The 13,333-nt window shown below is 42.1% G+C and overlaps 1 protein-coding gene across 1 annotated transcript in view; it reads right to left on the reverse strand.

Moving 5' to 3' along the window:
- Nucleotides 1–13,333, reverse strand: part of DCN (decorin) — a 52,750-nt gene that overhangs the window by 22,088 nt on the left and 17,329 nt on the right. The gene's annotated exons all lie outside the window — the stretch shown is intronic.

Genomic DNA, 13,333 nt, shown 5'->3' on the forward strand with positions numbered 1-13,333 from the left:
CTGATTTAAAATATGTTATTAAATTACTTCATAAATTTTTAAAAAGACAATTTAGAGGCAGTGTATTCCATTTTTTTAAATAGAAGCTATCTAGATTTTCCTATACTATACAATTTTCCTATTTCAAAAGATTCATTTGTCTAATACCAGCCATCATTCTCCATTCCTTAATTCAGATAAAACTCCTATTAACATCAATGAAAATTTTGTTTTAGTGCAGGACTGAAGTTTAAATATAAGAATACCCAAAGAAATGACTATAAAAATATTTGCAAAACAATTTATGGCCACATCCAGCCATCTGGAGTCTCTGATAATGCTATCTACATCCAAGGATAAAATACAAACCGGTCATTTGAAATAAGTGAAGACGTAGCACCACACATAAGCATAACTGCCTCACCATGTTATATGTATCATAATAGTGTGTCAAACAAGCCCTTTCAGGGATCTCTGATTATTTTGGGATGAAGAGAATTTGTATGGCCTAATTCTAGGATGCAGCATAACTACCCCTCAACCACACAGCCCACCAAGTCTTGCTATATTTTACTCAGTGGCTTCCAGGGAGAAAATCTATGATTGCATAGGAAATGGTACAATTTTAACTCATAATATTATCAGCATTTTCTGGGTTTTTCCATCTGGCTTTGTTAGATTTTTGTCTGTTTCTTTGGTGTTTGATTTTGCAAATCACACAAGTGGCTCTTTGAAGGAATTGCTCACTTGAGAAGGAAGAGCTTGCATTAGTAAGTATTTGAAGGGTAGGACTTAAGATGGTAACTACCATGTTTGTGGGTTCATATCTTAATTTGTAACTTTCAAAACACTGACAGTGCTTATTCCATGAACAGTGAAGCAATAAATAGAGAAGAAAATCCTATACCAAGGATTGTACAGTATCATGGACTTCATAGTGAACCCATCTGAAGTTCCTTCCATCTTATTTCCATCATGTTTATTTATCTATCCTACAGCGTATTATGAAGTTAAGTGAATCATTATTTGCACAGTGAATTATGACTTTTGGATAGGAGCTTCCCTATATGTATAAAGTTATGTATTTTTTTCTGTTAGCAGCTACAGAGTATTCTTGATCATTTCCTACATCACATTACTTGCAGGAATGGAAAAAAACAGATGACTCCATGCCAAATGTTTCAATATCCCACATGTTCTGGTGTCATTCCAATATATTTCTAACCCATGCTTATCCTTCCATAATTAAACTTTTGTCAGCTAAAAGGGAAAACAGAGCATTTAAGTCTTGCATCAATCAGTTAGGTAATAAGAGTGCCATAAGATACCCCATTATTTGTGATATCAGCTCCTTCCAATTGAACATTGATAGGTAAAGAAAGGAAAATGGAAAGATTGTTTTGACCAGTACTTGATGTGTAATGGATTCCCCTTACAGTTCACCATAACTAAAACAAGTGGTATGTTTTTGCAGATGCTTCCATTGAGTACACACGTAGCTGAACATATCTGTTTTTAATTTTGTATGCTAGCCTTAAGCAATGAGATTTGTGAGAGGAGGTAAGAGAGGTCATTTTCAGTTCAACAGAATAGTTCACTGACAATAAGCCTCTCCTAAAATAAGTTTAATGATCAAGTGGAAGCTCTGGTCATAATTCTCATTTATTCTCTTGACTCTAGAGTCATAAGAACTACTGCTAGAACAGATCAAAGATCTATCTAATGTGGTTTTCTGTTTCTGGAATGATCAATGCCAGAATCTTTGTATGAAACTGTATATTCTTTCCCCAATATAATATTTATAGATAACTCAATAATCATGGGATATGGAGAACAATGTAGTTAGAGGTGAATATTATGCCCTGAATCATGAGAATTAATACCCTTTTAAATCATAAATAGACCAATTTCACAACCTGTTACTGTGGTCTGTGTTTTGTTGTTGTTGTTGTTGTGTTATTTTTTCTTACCAAACGTAAAGTTTTTACCAGTGTGTAAATTTTTACAAGTTTACAAAGAAACTTAGGATCCGGGTGTGTCTACTTGTGCCTTAACATGCGTTAGTTAATGCACAGTAAATCTAGTACTTCCACTGTGATGTACTATGATAATGTGCATTAGCCTGTCTTAATGTGCATTAACTAAAGAACATAAGGAATTTTTACAAATGCTGTGGCATGTGGTGCCAGGAGCTTTAATTAAAAGCACCCACGCATCATGTGCATCATCGTCCCTATGCTGAAAAAATGGCAGCAGAAAATTTTGAAGTAAAGCTCATCAAATGTATTTTATTTCAAAGCCCACTACTACCATTTTTTCAGTGTGGAGACATGCAGGGAGGCTGATACACATGATGCAGAAGGCTGCCAGAGTGTGTCAATTTCCGTGCTCCAGCAGACTTGATTAATTGAGTCTGCTCCGATGCGCTGGATTTCCAGTGTGTTGGAGCAGGCTCTGTGCATGCATATAGGAGGGGACCATTTTTAAGGGACACTTAATGTACATTAACCTATTTTAATGCACATTAACTAAATAACATGGGGCATTTTTACACATGCAAGCACTACAGTTCTGGGCGCTTTGAAAAGCACCCGGCACTGTGACACTTGCAGTTGTATAAGTGTTGAAATGCATGTCAGTGCTGAGAAAATGGAGGCAGTGTGCTTTTAAACTAAAACGCATCTGAGGTGCTTTAGTTCAAAAGTGTCCCACCACCATTTTCTGTGCACTGATGCACATTGCACCACTTATACAACCGCACACGGTGCAGCGCAGTGCAGTTGACCTCAGCTCGCATGCGGAGCAGACTTTATTAATCAAGTCTGCTCCAAAACAGCAGATCTCTGGTGCGTCATGGGACAAAAGAATGTGTGTATAAATGCCCACTTGTTTAGTGCTGCTTTAATGCACATTTAAATAGACTGATGTGCATTAAAGTGCATGTGTAAACACTCCCAGTTTTTGAAGATTTTAAACCAAAGTCCTATCTTTCCTAATGAGTAATGTTCATTAGCTAAAATTTCATTAGAAATCTTTGTTTAATGTTTAATATTTGCTGCCCTTTAAGTAATTAAGTCTTTACCAGATTTTTTTACTATTCTTGATGATGAATGTGTGGAATTAGACAAGCACAGGTTTTATTGTTATGTCCAGTAAATCATTATTGGACATCCATTTAGTAGTCTTTATCATAAATCTAGTCTTACCTAGTTGATATCAACAAAATGTTGAGGGCTCTTGGGAAATTCTATAGCCAAACTTTTTGTGTCAAACTCTAATGCTCTACAAAAAATATGCTCCAAGCATAAAAAATGTTACATTTGGGAAATAAGACAGTGTGTTTATTTTTTAATTAATCCTTTCACACAATCTGATAAATTTACAAATAATGGTAATTACTAAAAGGTATTAAAAAAAATAGATTTTGCTTATGGGAAAGAGTGGGTGCTGTGGAGGCTTTATACAATAGACCAGTTAGTCTTGATCTTTTCCATATTAGTATCTCACCTCCCATTTAGTAATATGAAAAGAGCACAGTGGTCAGGACCTCCACTTCAAAAATATGTTTCTCTGGCATTTGTATCATGATTTTTTATGCTACAGCCAGGAAAAACAAAACAAAACATGAGAATCTGCAACAGAAGCATCTTGTCAAGCAAAAACAAGTTAGGAGGACAACTGGTATAACACCTGGCATAGCCATACCTCTGTGCTCCTTTTCTACTTCACAATAACTCTATTATTTGTGAGGCTCAGAGAAAGAAGTAATTACCCTCAGAGTGGCAGTGTTTACTTTTCTGTAAATGTGCCTCTTATGGTTTATTTGTAACAAAAGTTCAGAAAAATTAGTGGGACTTTAGGGGTCAGTGAAAACAGAAACCAAAGGAGAAGAACCGAGGGAAAACATCTGCAGTCAGTGTTGAAGGAGTAAAGGATGGTGTCCAAGTACACGCCACATGGGCCAAGTATCCTGAAAAAAATAACATCATGATAGGGGATTACAGCTACCAATGTGCTGTATTTGTGTAATGCCAAAAAGGCTGGAAGGATATGCTTAGAGTTTCAACACCCTGTCATGAAAACGCTGACTAGCCTGGTTTGCATTTACATTTGCATCATTGCTGTTATGGGGCCACTTGGAAAGGGAGAGGAAGGTAAAAGCTCTTAGAATAAGGCCATGTTGTTGATGCTTATGTCAGGCCTGTACTTTCTAATACTGTTTATTGAAGGAAAGTTAAGAAAAGAATGGACCATATTATTATTTTCCAGCACAAAAATTGGAACATGTTGATACCCAGTTTAAACACTTGCTGGTTGTGGACCTTGGGGTACCTGAATACAGGCCATGAGCAACTTAGAGAAGGAGGCAAGAGGAAAAGATAATAAACTCATAAATCTGGTTGCCAGAGATTTCTCAGAGGGGCAGGAGGAGCTCACTTCCATCAGATCCTTAACTGAGGCATACCAGATATAATTTCCTGTAGGAAATAATGTGTATTGCCACTGCTATCTTCCTTGTACATGTCCCTTTTTTCCTTTAGTGGTCTATGGTATATTCAGGACATAACTCTTTCCCCTGTAGGAAATGACTATTAAGTAAGATAAAAATTTGCACTTCAGGAGTAAGTTTTGAATGGCTTATCTCTTTAGAGCCAAACTGTCTTCCTGCTTCCACTTTGTGTAGGGATTCTTCACAGGCAAATAATAACTACCTGGCCATTGCATGCAAATAGGGGCAGATGCAGGTTCTGCATGCAAACAAAATGGAGGCTGAGAGTGATGATTTAGCCTTAACTGTAACATGTAAAGCCTCTCACTGTCTCTACCTGTCTTCTATTTAATTGTCAGCTACAAGCAGACTGATTTCTTGCATAATAACAGCCTTTACAAGCCAGTGACTTTTATCAAGGCTAGTACAATTGCTATGAAGTGCACCTTGTGGTCCTAGAACTCAGCAAAATATTGTCAACATATTTTTTCTAAATGCATGTACAATAAAATGACTCAGGCCAGTGAAACAAGAACAAAAGAGCTAAATGAAAATGAATAAAAACATTAAAAATGAAGCAAAACGTATGGTTCTAAGTTTCTTTGATATGACCCTTCTATAACTCCAGTGACATCAGTGGATTTACACAGGAGCCTTACCTCAGTCACTAAAATCAATTGGGACTATTAAGTTTTCTTTTAAAACTCCTATTTCTCATGTTTTATTAATTATGGAATAAATTACATTTTTGCCTAGATTCATAGACTGTAGTGTCAGAAGGGACCCTGAAGGATCATTGTGTCCAACCCCCTGCCTCAGGCAGGAAAGAGGACCGAGGTCAGATGACCCCAGCCAGGCTCCTATCCAGCCTCCTCTTGAAGACCTCCAAGTTAGGTGATAGTACCACCTCTCTGGGCATCCTACTTTAAAGTCCCTGCCAGAGTATTATAAAAGAGGCTTAGTATAAATGAAAATTGGTTACTCCAACTTTTATAGAAAAGTAGGGTGACCATCTGTCCGTTCTTTCCTGGGACAGTCCTGGATTTTGGAAGCCAGTCCCAGGCAAAGGGCACAAATTAAAATGTGCATCCTGAGTGTGGGGTTCAGTGTGGTGGGGCAGGGAAGCAGTGTGGTACCCCAGGAAGGCGGCCAGGCAGGCTGCCTGTCATAACATGCCACTCGGCCTCCGCCTCTCCCTGCAGCGGGCCACTGATGTGGGAGGGAGGAGGGGTGGGAAGGGGGGTGGGGGGAGCAGTATCTTGGATGTCCTGTATTTACAACTGGGATAGATGGTTCACCCTATAGAAAGGGTAATTTATTCTAACAAAGCAGGAGAAGAAAGAGCAAGGAGGAAAGAGGCATGTCTGAGCTAAAAAGATGTGTTATAGCAAAACTCTATTTTTATAGCATTGTGATAATGCTATGGACTCTTTCCTCACCCTCCTCCCTGCTTTCTTGACATTGTACAAACACACCACAAAAAGACAATCCCTGTTCTAAAGTTTGTTATACAATTCTTAATCATCTTGAGGACACTGCAGTAAGCAAAAAATCACTTTATTATTGGAACAGATGCACAGTGCTGTTCAGGCCCCACAGAAGTCAGAGGAAGCTTTGCCACTGACTTCAGTGGGGCTAGGATATTACTCAGTGTTTGAAGCCCCAGAGCAAGAAGGCAGTACTTTAAGATACCAAGAATGCATTTCACATTTTTTATTAAAATGTGAATTAGCTAACTGAGTATTCATCATGTGACCTAAATATCCATCATGTGAAACAATATGGAAAACACTATCTATCTTGTCTGAAGAAATCAACTAAAACAGTGCCTCATAGTGCTTTCCGAAAGAGTGCACAAGTTTAATAGGGATGGCAGAGAAATGATAGGGGGAGAGTGGTATGGATGTATGAGCAGAATGATGACCAGAAGTCATAGGGATGCTGTGATATTTTCATGTTGTTACTTAAATCATTCCTGTCCAGTTTTGTGAGGAGATGCTTATCTTAGAAAGCCAAAGAAAGGGGAAGAAAAATCAAAGGAAGGGACACAAGGGGGATAGGGCAGAGCAAGAAGAAGGAAAGGTAGAGTGAAGGTGATGGTACTATGTGAAGGGGAAAGGAGCAATAGTACAGAGAAAAAAATGTTCAAAGTGAAAACTGGAGAAATCCTCCTAATCACAGAAAACTAGGTTTGAAAGGGATGTTAGGAGGTCAACTAATCCAAGCCCCTGCTCAAAGCAGGGCCATCCCCAAATATATCATCTCAGCCAAGGCTTTGTCTACCCTGGTCTTAAAAACCCCCAAAGATGGAGAGTCCACAATTTCTCTGGGTAACCTGTTCCAGTGTTTTACTACTCTCCTAGTGAGAGAGTTTTTCCCAGTGTCTAATGTAAATTTCCCTTGCTGCAACTTGAGACCGTTGCTCCTTGTTCTGTCACCTGCCACCACTGGGAACAGCCTAGCTCCATCCTCTTTGAAACCCCCCTTCAGATAGTTGAAGGCTGCTTTTGAATCCCTCCTCAGTCTTCTCTTCTCGTCTAAATAAGCCCACAGCCTCTCCTCCAAAATCATATGCCCCAGCTCCCTAATCCTTTTTGTTACCCCTTACTGGACACTCTCCAACTTGCCCACATCCTTTCTGTAGTGGGAGGGGGGCAAAAGTGGACACAGTACTCCAGATGTGCCTGTCTCTCTGAATCCTAGCCCTACTCTCCAGGGTATCTACTACTTTACTACACTGATGGCAGCATCAGTTCCTGGATGCACATCATTAAACTGTTCCTGCAGCTTGTGATGGCCAATAAGTGATCAGAGACTACTAGAGGTGTACTTCATTAAGGCTCAGCACAGATGGTCAAGAAGCCCAAGGCTGAATTGATTCAGTCTTTGCAGGTTAGTTTAAGCTATGTAGATTGAACTGATAAGTGAACAGACTTTCACTCTTGCTTCCAGAAATGCAGCCACATGCCTGCAGTGGCTCAGGCTAGAAGCCAGGGGGCAGTAGAGCTTGCCTTCTGGATCAGCTGGAACAGAGAGCTTGGGCAAAGGCTAGCCCACCCACCCGATGAGGGTTTTTTTCAGGGGAGGTACAAAGCATCCTGGGACAGAAGTTCAACTAATTGATTTAACCTACATCAGTTAAGTCTGATACTACAACCATCTAGGTTTATCTTAAATTGTTTCAGTAATTCTAAAAGTGGTTTATATGCACTGAACTTCTGTTGTGTTACAGATCTGAACTGGTTTCCAATCACTTATACCAGTTTATGTGTAATTTATGTCCCTAGCCTAAGTGCCCAGGCTCTAACTGATTAGCACTGTGTAACAAGAGCCTCTGCAAAACACAACTGTTTTCAACTGGCTCTTGGAAGAGCCTCATAAAGAGATACAGCTCCATGCACCATCTTTCCCCTGCTGCACATAGTAATAATAACAAACAATAAATATTTCAGGTACAGATAAACATGTAAACTGTACTAATAGTATACAGTTAGACCCAGACGATCCCATGGGTCTTTTCTGAACAATTCTGGCCAGGCAAGGGTAAGTCCATTTGTATCAGTCCAAGAGTAAGTTTGTTTGTATTAGTGTCCTTCTGGCATTGTACCTCAGGACTAATTAGCATTTCCAATTTCTCAAGCTCTTTGTGTAAATAAGCATCCCATATCCATAGGATATCTTCATATGGTAGTGCTCTCAGGCTAATGGCTGGGGTGGTTGGAATTCAAATTGCTTCATGAAGGGTTAATTCTGGATCTTTTGGAAGTTTCTCTCTGAGTACTTTGTCTCAAGGAGCCAGTTTGGGCTTTTCCCCCTAAATTGGCTGAAAATGGCTTTTTAGCCTTACAGTAGTCACAAGGCTTTCTATATTTCCATGCTTCTGAATTCCTAATAAAAAGCAAATCTGTCATGCTTCATTTTTATGTGAAATTTTATGCAAATTCATATAGTTCTGTTTTCTGGTTAGTCTTCTCTGTGTGATTTAACTGAAAGCCATCAAAAACGCTGTGTTCAATAAAAAAATAGTGTAAAAAATAAAGCTACTGTGACACTTTTTTGCTGGCACCCACCATCTGTGGATAAGGAGGAAACGCTCTTTCAAAGCTTCTCCATTTATCCTTTACATTTTCAGAAAGTTTCAGCTCTTTGGCTTTTAAATGCTTTATTCATCAAACCAAAGAATTTTTGTAGTTTGTTTTGTTTCTGGCTATATGTATTGTCCAGTAAGCACTTAGAACTAAGAAGTGGGCAAATCTCCTTTACTCAGTGTCTGAGGTCAAACTGATCCACACATTTGTGTAACGGGAGCCTCTGCTCAATGTGGTTAAGTACAGACAGTCAAAAGGCATGAGCCTGAATTGATTCAATCTTCAAAGGTTAGTTTGAGCTGTGCAGATTGAACTGATAAGCCAGTGAACGGACATTTACTTTTGATTCCAGAAATGAAGGCACATGCCTGCAGTGCCCCAGGCAAGCAGGTGCTAGAGCATGCCTCACAGCTTGGTTGAAGCAGACAGCTTGGGCTAAGGCTAGTGTGCCTACCCTGTGATGGGGTGGGGTTGGAGGGAGGTGCAAAGCATCCTGGGATGTTGGGGGACTGAGAGTTAACTGTGCCACATCCCCTCCAAATTCAAGCTAAGTCTGGTACTACATCCATCCAGGTTTATCTTAAACTGATTTGGGCCATTTTGAAGGTGGTGTTATGTGCACTGAACTTTTGTTGTATTACAGATTTGAACCAGTTTCTGATCACTTATCCTAATGTATGTATATTTTCTGTCCCTAGCCAATAAAAACTATCTTTCCATTGGGTCCTGCAAGAGACATTTAAGGTTGATTCCCACACAAAACTGCTATGCCGCCATCACCTAGCTCCCACCCGGTGAATGTGACAGTGTTGGGCAGGGTAGAAGGATCCATGGCACAAGCCCTTTTCTATTTCCAGAAGACGGGGCCTTTCCTGCACCCATCTAGGTCCAGGGAAAATTATACTGGAGGGTTGACCCAGCTAGGCCCATCTTTTTGTCAATCAGAGTTCACTGGGAATTGAGGACTTAACTAGCATGTGCACCTCTGAATATATGCATTGAGGTTAGCATACTTGTGGTATTGAGGCAAGGTCTAGGTCCCCCCTCAACAGGGACAGAATAAATTGCCAGTAGTAGCTGATCCTCTCAAACCCTAAGGAGACTGATTTTTCAGTTTTCTTAGGAGTAGGAACTGAGGGCACAGACAGATGTTCAGGCCCCCACTCTAAGTCATGGTGCTTTACATAATGCACCATGAGTTAAAGCACCTCTGGCATCAACGCAACAGACATTCATTTGTTGGGTTGGGGGAGATCAAGCCTGTCTGCACCGCCCTCCTAGCCAGCATTCAGAAGCGCTCCAGCAGGATCCGAGGAGGCTATTGAACCTCCCCTCTCCCTACCATTGCCCTTCCAGCTCCAGCACTGTCAGCATGAAGGAGGAGGGGGTAGCAAGCAGCACCGAGCTACTGGTTGGGCTTTGCTGCCCTAGGTGACCCATGCTGCCTTGTGCCCCCTCCCAGCTATCCTGGTTGGGGTGTTGGGGGGAGCTAGGCCAGGCCTTCAAAATGAGGGGGCTCCATTCCATACCCTCCCTCCAGCTCCAGCCAGGTAGCAAATCCCAGCCAGGCAGCTTGGTGCTGCTCCCTCCTTTCCCCATTAGTCAAGCCCATAACACATGAAAAATTAACCCTAGGGAACACAATTTCCCTAACATGCTCTGAAGCAGAGTGTCTTCATCTAATACTACATTTGTGGAGGGATAAGTGTTTGCACAACTGACCATTTTAAAAGCACTCTGCAGCTGTGCATGTGTTATAGAGCAGCTATAGAAAACTTTCATGGGCCTGATCATATGAAAAATGTACTTTAGTTTGCTACCTAATAAATTGCAGTGATACATCCTTTCCTGAGCCTGCCCAAGCTTCCAGTGCCCCATACACTATCCCCACTGCCATCTCCAGCTGCCAGAACACCCAGCTTGCTCCTGGGACAGCATAGGAGGGTGGCTGCATGTGCTGACAGCCAGAGAAGGTGGTGTAGACAGTGCATGGGGCACTAGAAACCTGGGGGGTTTAGACTTGGTGTGCTTCCAGTGCCCCGTCACATTGCCTTCTTCAGCTGCCAGCATGCCCAGCCACCTTCCTGCTACCTTTCTGCACTGTCCCAGAGGCAACCCAGCCCATTCCCAAGTGGTCCTAGGTGGGGGGAAGGTGGCAGGTACAGTGCATGGGATCCTGGAAGCCCCAACAGGCATGGGATTGGGCTGGGTCTGAGCTGGGACAGCATCTAGCCTGCTAGCAGCCCATCTGGGTAGCCCTGGGTGGTGCAGCCACAGTGGAGGGAAGGACTGGGGCACCCTGCATCTCAGGCCTGGCAGCTCGACCCCGGATGTGGGCAGCTCCACCGGGGGGCAGGGAGGGGAAAGCGGTGAGGGGCCTGATTTTTTTTTTTTCCCCAGCAGAGTCTGGGGGGCAAACTGTTAGTGGCTTCTGATCTGAAGGGGGCCCTGGTCCTTCCCTCTGCAGTGGCAGCACCCCCAAGGCTGTCTGGGTGGGCTGTTAGTGGGTGGGTGCTGTCCCAGCTTGAAGCCATCTCCCAGCGTGATCTAACTCCTCCCTGAGCCCAAGCTGGGGCAGCATCCAGTCTGCTAGCAGCCCACCTGGGCACCCCAGGGTGTGATGCCACTATGGAAGAAAGAACCAGGGCCTCCCCACAGCTCAGGAGCCACTGGCAGCTCACCCCCTCCCCTCCCAGCCATGGGCAGGCTGCACTAGAAAAAAAAAGAACAGGCTCGGGCCCCTCACCAATTTTTTTTTTCTGGAAGAACCTGCACACAGCCCAAATCAGGCCCCTCACCATAACAGTGATGGAAGCCCCTATATTGTAACAGTGGATTTTTAATCATCACAATTAAAAACCCACCAATTAAAAACCCACCATTTCAATTTAGGGGAACTAAACCCCCATGTACAAGTGGCCAGAGTTTGCCTGGTACTGTGTCTTCATTTGTCTTGGAATAAAACAGCTTGTAACTACATCATATAGTCTTTACTGCAAAGCAGAGTGTGCTAACAATATTTAAACATCACATTATCAAAGGTAAGGCTGGATTTTGTCAAACAAAAAGCCTGTGTCAAGTGTTACTAGTAGAGGAGTATCTATTCAGTGTAATTTTTTTATAATTCATGTAGTGCAGAGAACTCTGTGATACCTGAGTAATACCTTTGTACTTCAAAAGTGTATTTTTATTAAAAATATTAATGGCTTTAGGTGAGAATCCATAACTAGAATTCATAATTGAACATAAAGGTTGAGAAGTGAGGCTTGGAGTAAAAGGACAGAAAAAATGAGGTTGTTTATTATATAAGTAGGTTTTTTTCATTATTTTTTTCATTTCTGGAAAAATAAGAGTGTTTCCTTTTTCATGTGAATAGTTAATTGTGACTCCAAAAATAACTGAATCAAAAATATTTTTGAATATTATGGTTATGTATGATTTCTGCTGATGCCAAACTATGTGCTAGGTAACTAATACATGACTTTCTCTGAAGAGTATACAATTAGTTCAGATATGCTGTAATAATGAGGAGCTAGAAAGAAAGGATTATTGTATTTTCTCGCATACAGCCCACACACTGATATAACCCGCACCAATGTATAACCTGCGGAAAATTGTATTTTCATAAAATAGTCCATGTATAGACTGCACCCATGTATTCCCCACACCTGATAGTGTGGGCTCTGCTGGGCACGGCCACCGGAGCTAATTGCTGCTAATTGCTGCAGGGGAGGGGAGGGATGAGGAGCTGTGAGCCCCACTCCCTGCCGCCGCCACCAGCCGGTGCTAATTGCTGCAGGGGAGGGGCGGGATGAGGATCTGGAAGCTGCAAGCCCTGCTCCCCACCACCGCCGCCAGCCATGCTCAAGTGTGGGCTGTGCTGGGCACGGCCACCGGAGCCAGAGCCAGAGCTGGAGCCAGCTAAAAGTGGTGCAGGGGAGGAGAGGGATGAGGAGTTGTGAGCGGGGTGGGAAGCAGCCCTGCTCCCTGCTGCCACCGCCAGCCACGCTCAATCTGCCGGGGCTCGCTGCTGCCGTGACATCAGCCTGAAGCTGGGGATGGGCAGGGATGGGCTATGCTGTTCTAAAGACTCTGCATAGCCCACACCCTTGTATGGCCCGCACCCATCCATCAAGTTTGTAAAAACGTGTATAGCCCACGGACTATAGGCACGAAAATATGGTAATATGGGTAAAATACACATTCATTCAAGTTTAATGTACTGGGTGATCCCTACTAAAGATGCTGAGTGAAATCCTGGTCTTAATAAAGTCCATGGGGCCAGGATTTTACCAAATATTTTTCCCTGGATTATACCAATATCTTCATTGACTTATTTCATGTAGGTTGTATGGCAAAAAGGGCAAAAAGAAGAAATAAAGGGGAGTTTGAATGACGTCTGTAATTTACCTCTGTAAGGCCCTGATCTAACAAAGTATTGAAGTGTCTGCTTCACTGAATACTGGTATGTACTGACTATCTCAGGTTTTGGTATAGGAAGTTTCAGAGTTCATAGTGTGGTGGAAAGCATGTGGCATTAAAGCTGGTTTCATTCAGTTATGGGTCATGAATAGAGAAGCAAAGCTCAAGATATAAATCCGGAGCAAATCCTACCTTGACAGGTACACACAAATGAGCGGACTATGTAAGAAGTGTAAGTATATGAAAGTGTGACAAATTTAGCAAAGATTACTCCACGGGCAGATGACACAGATTGGAAGATAGGGTGGGGTCAATGGAGCAGATGAGAAATGTCTGTGACACAGAAGAAGAGATG

This window comes from Gavialis gangeticus, unplaced genomic scaffold (genome assembly GCF_001723915.1).
Source record: "Gavialis gangeticus isolate Ggan-Ray unplaced genomic scaffold, GavGan_comp1, whole genome shotgun sequence".
Lineage (NCBI taxonomy): Eukaryota > Metazoa > Chordata > Crocodylia > Gavialidae > Gavialis > Gavialis gangeticus.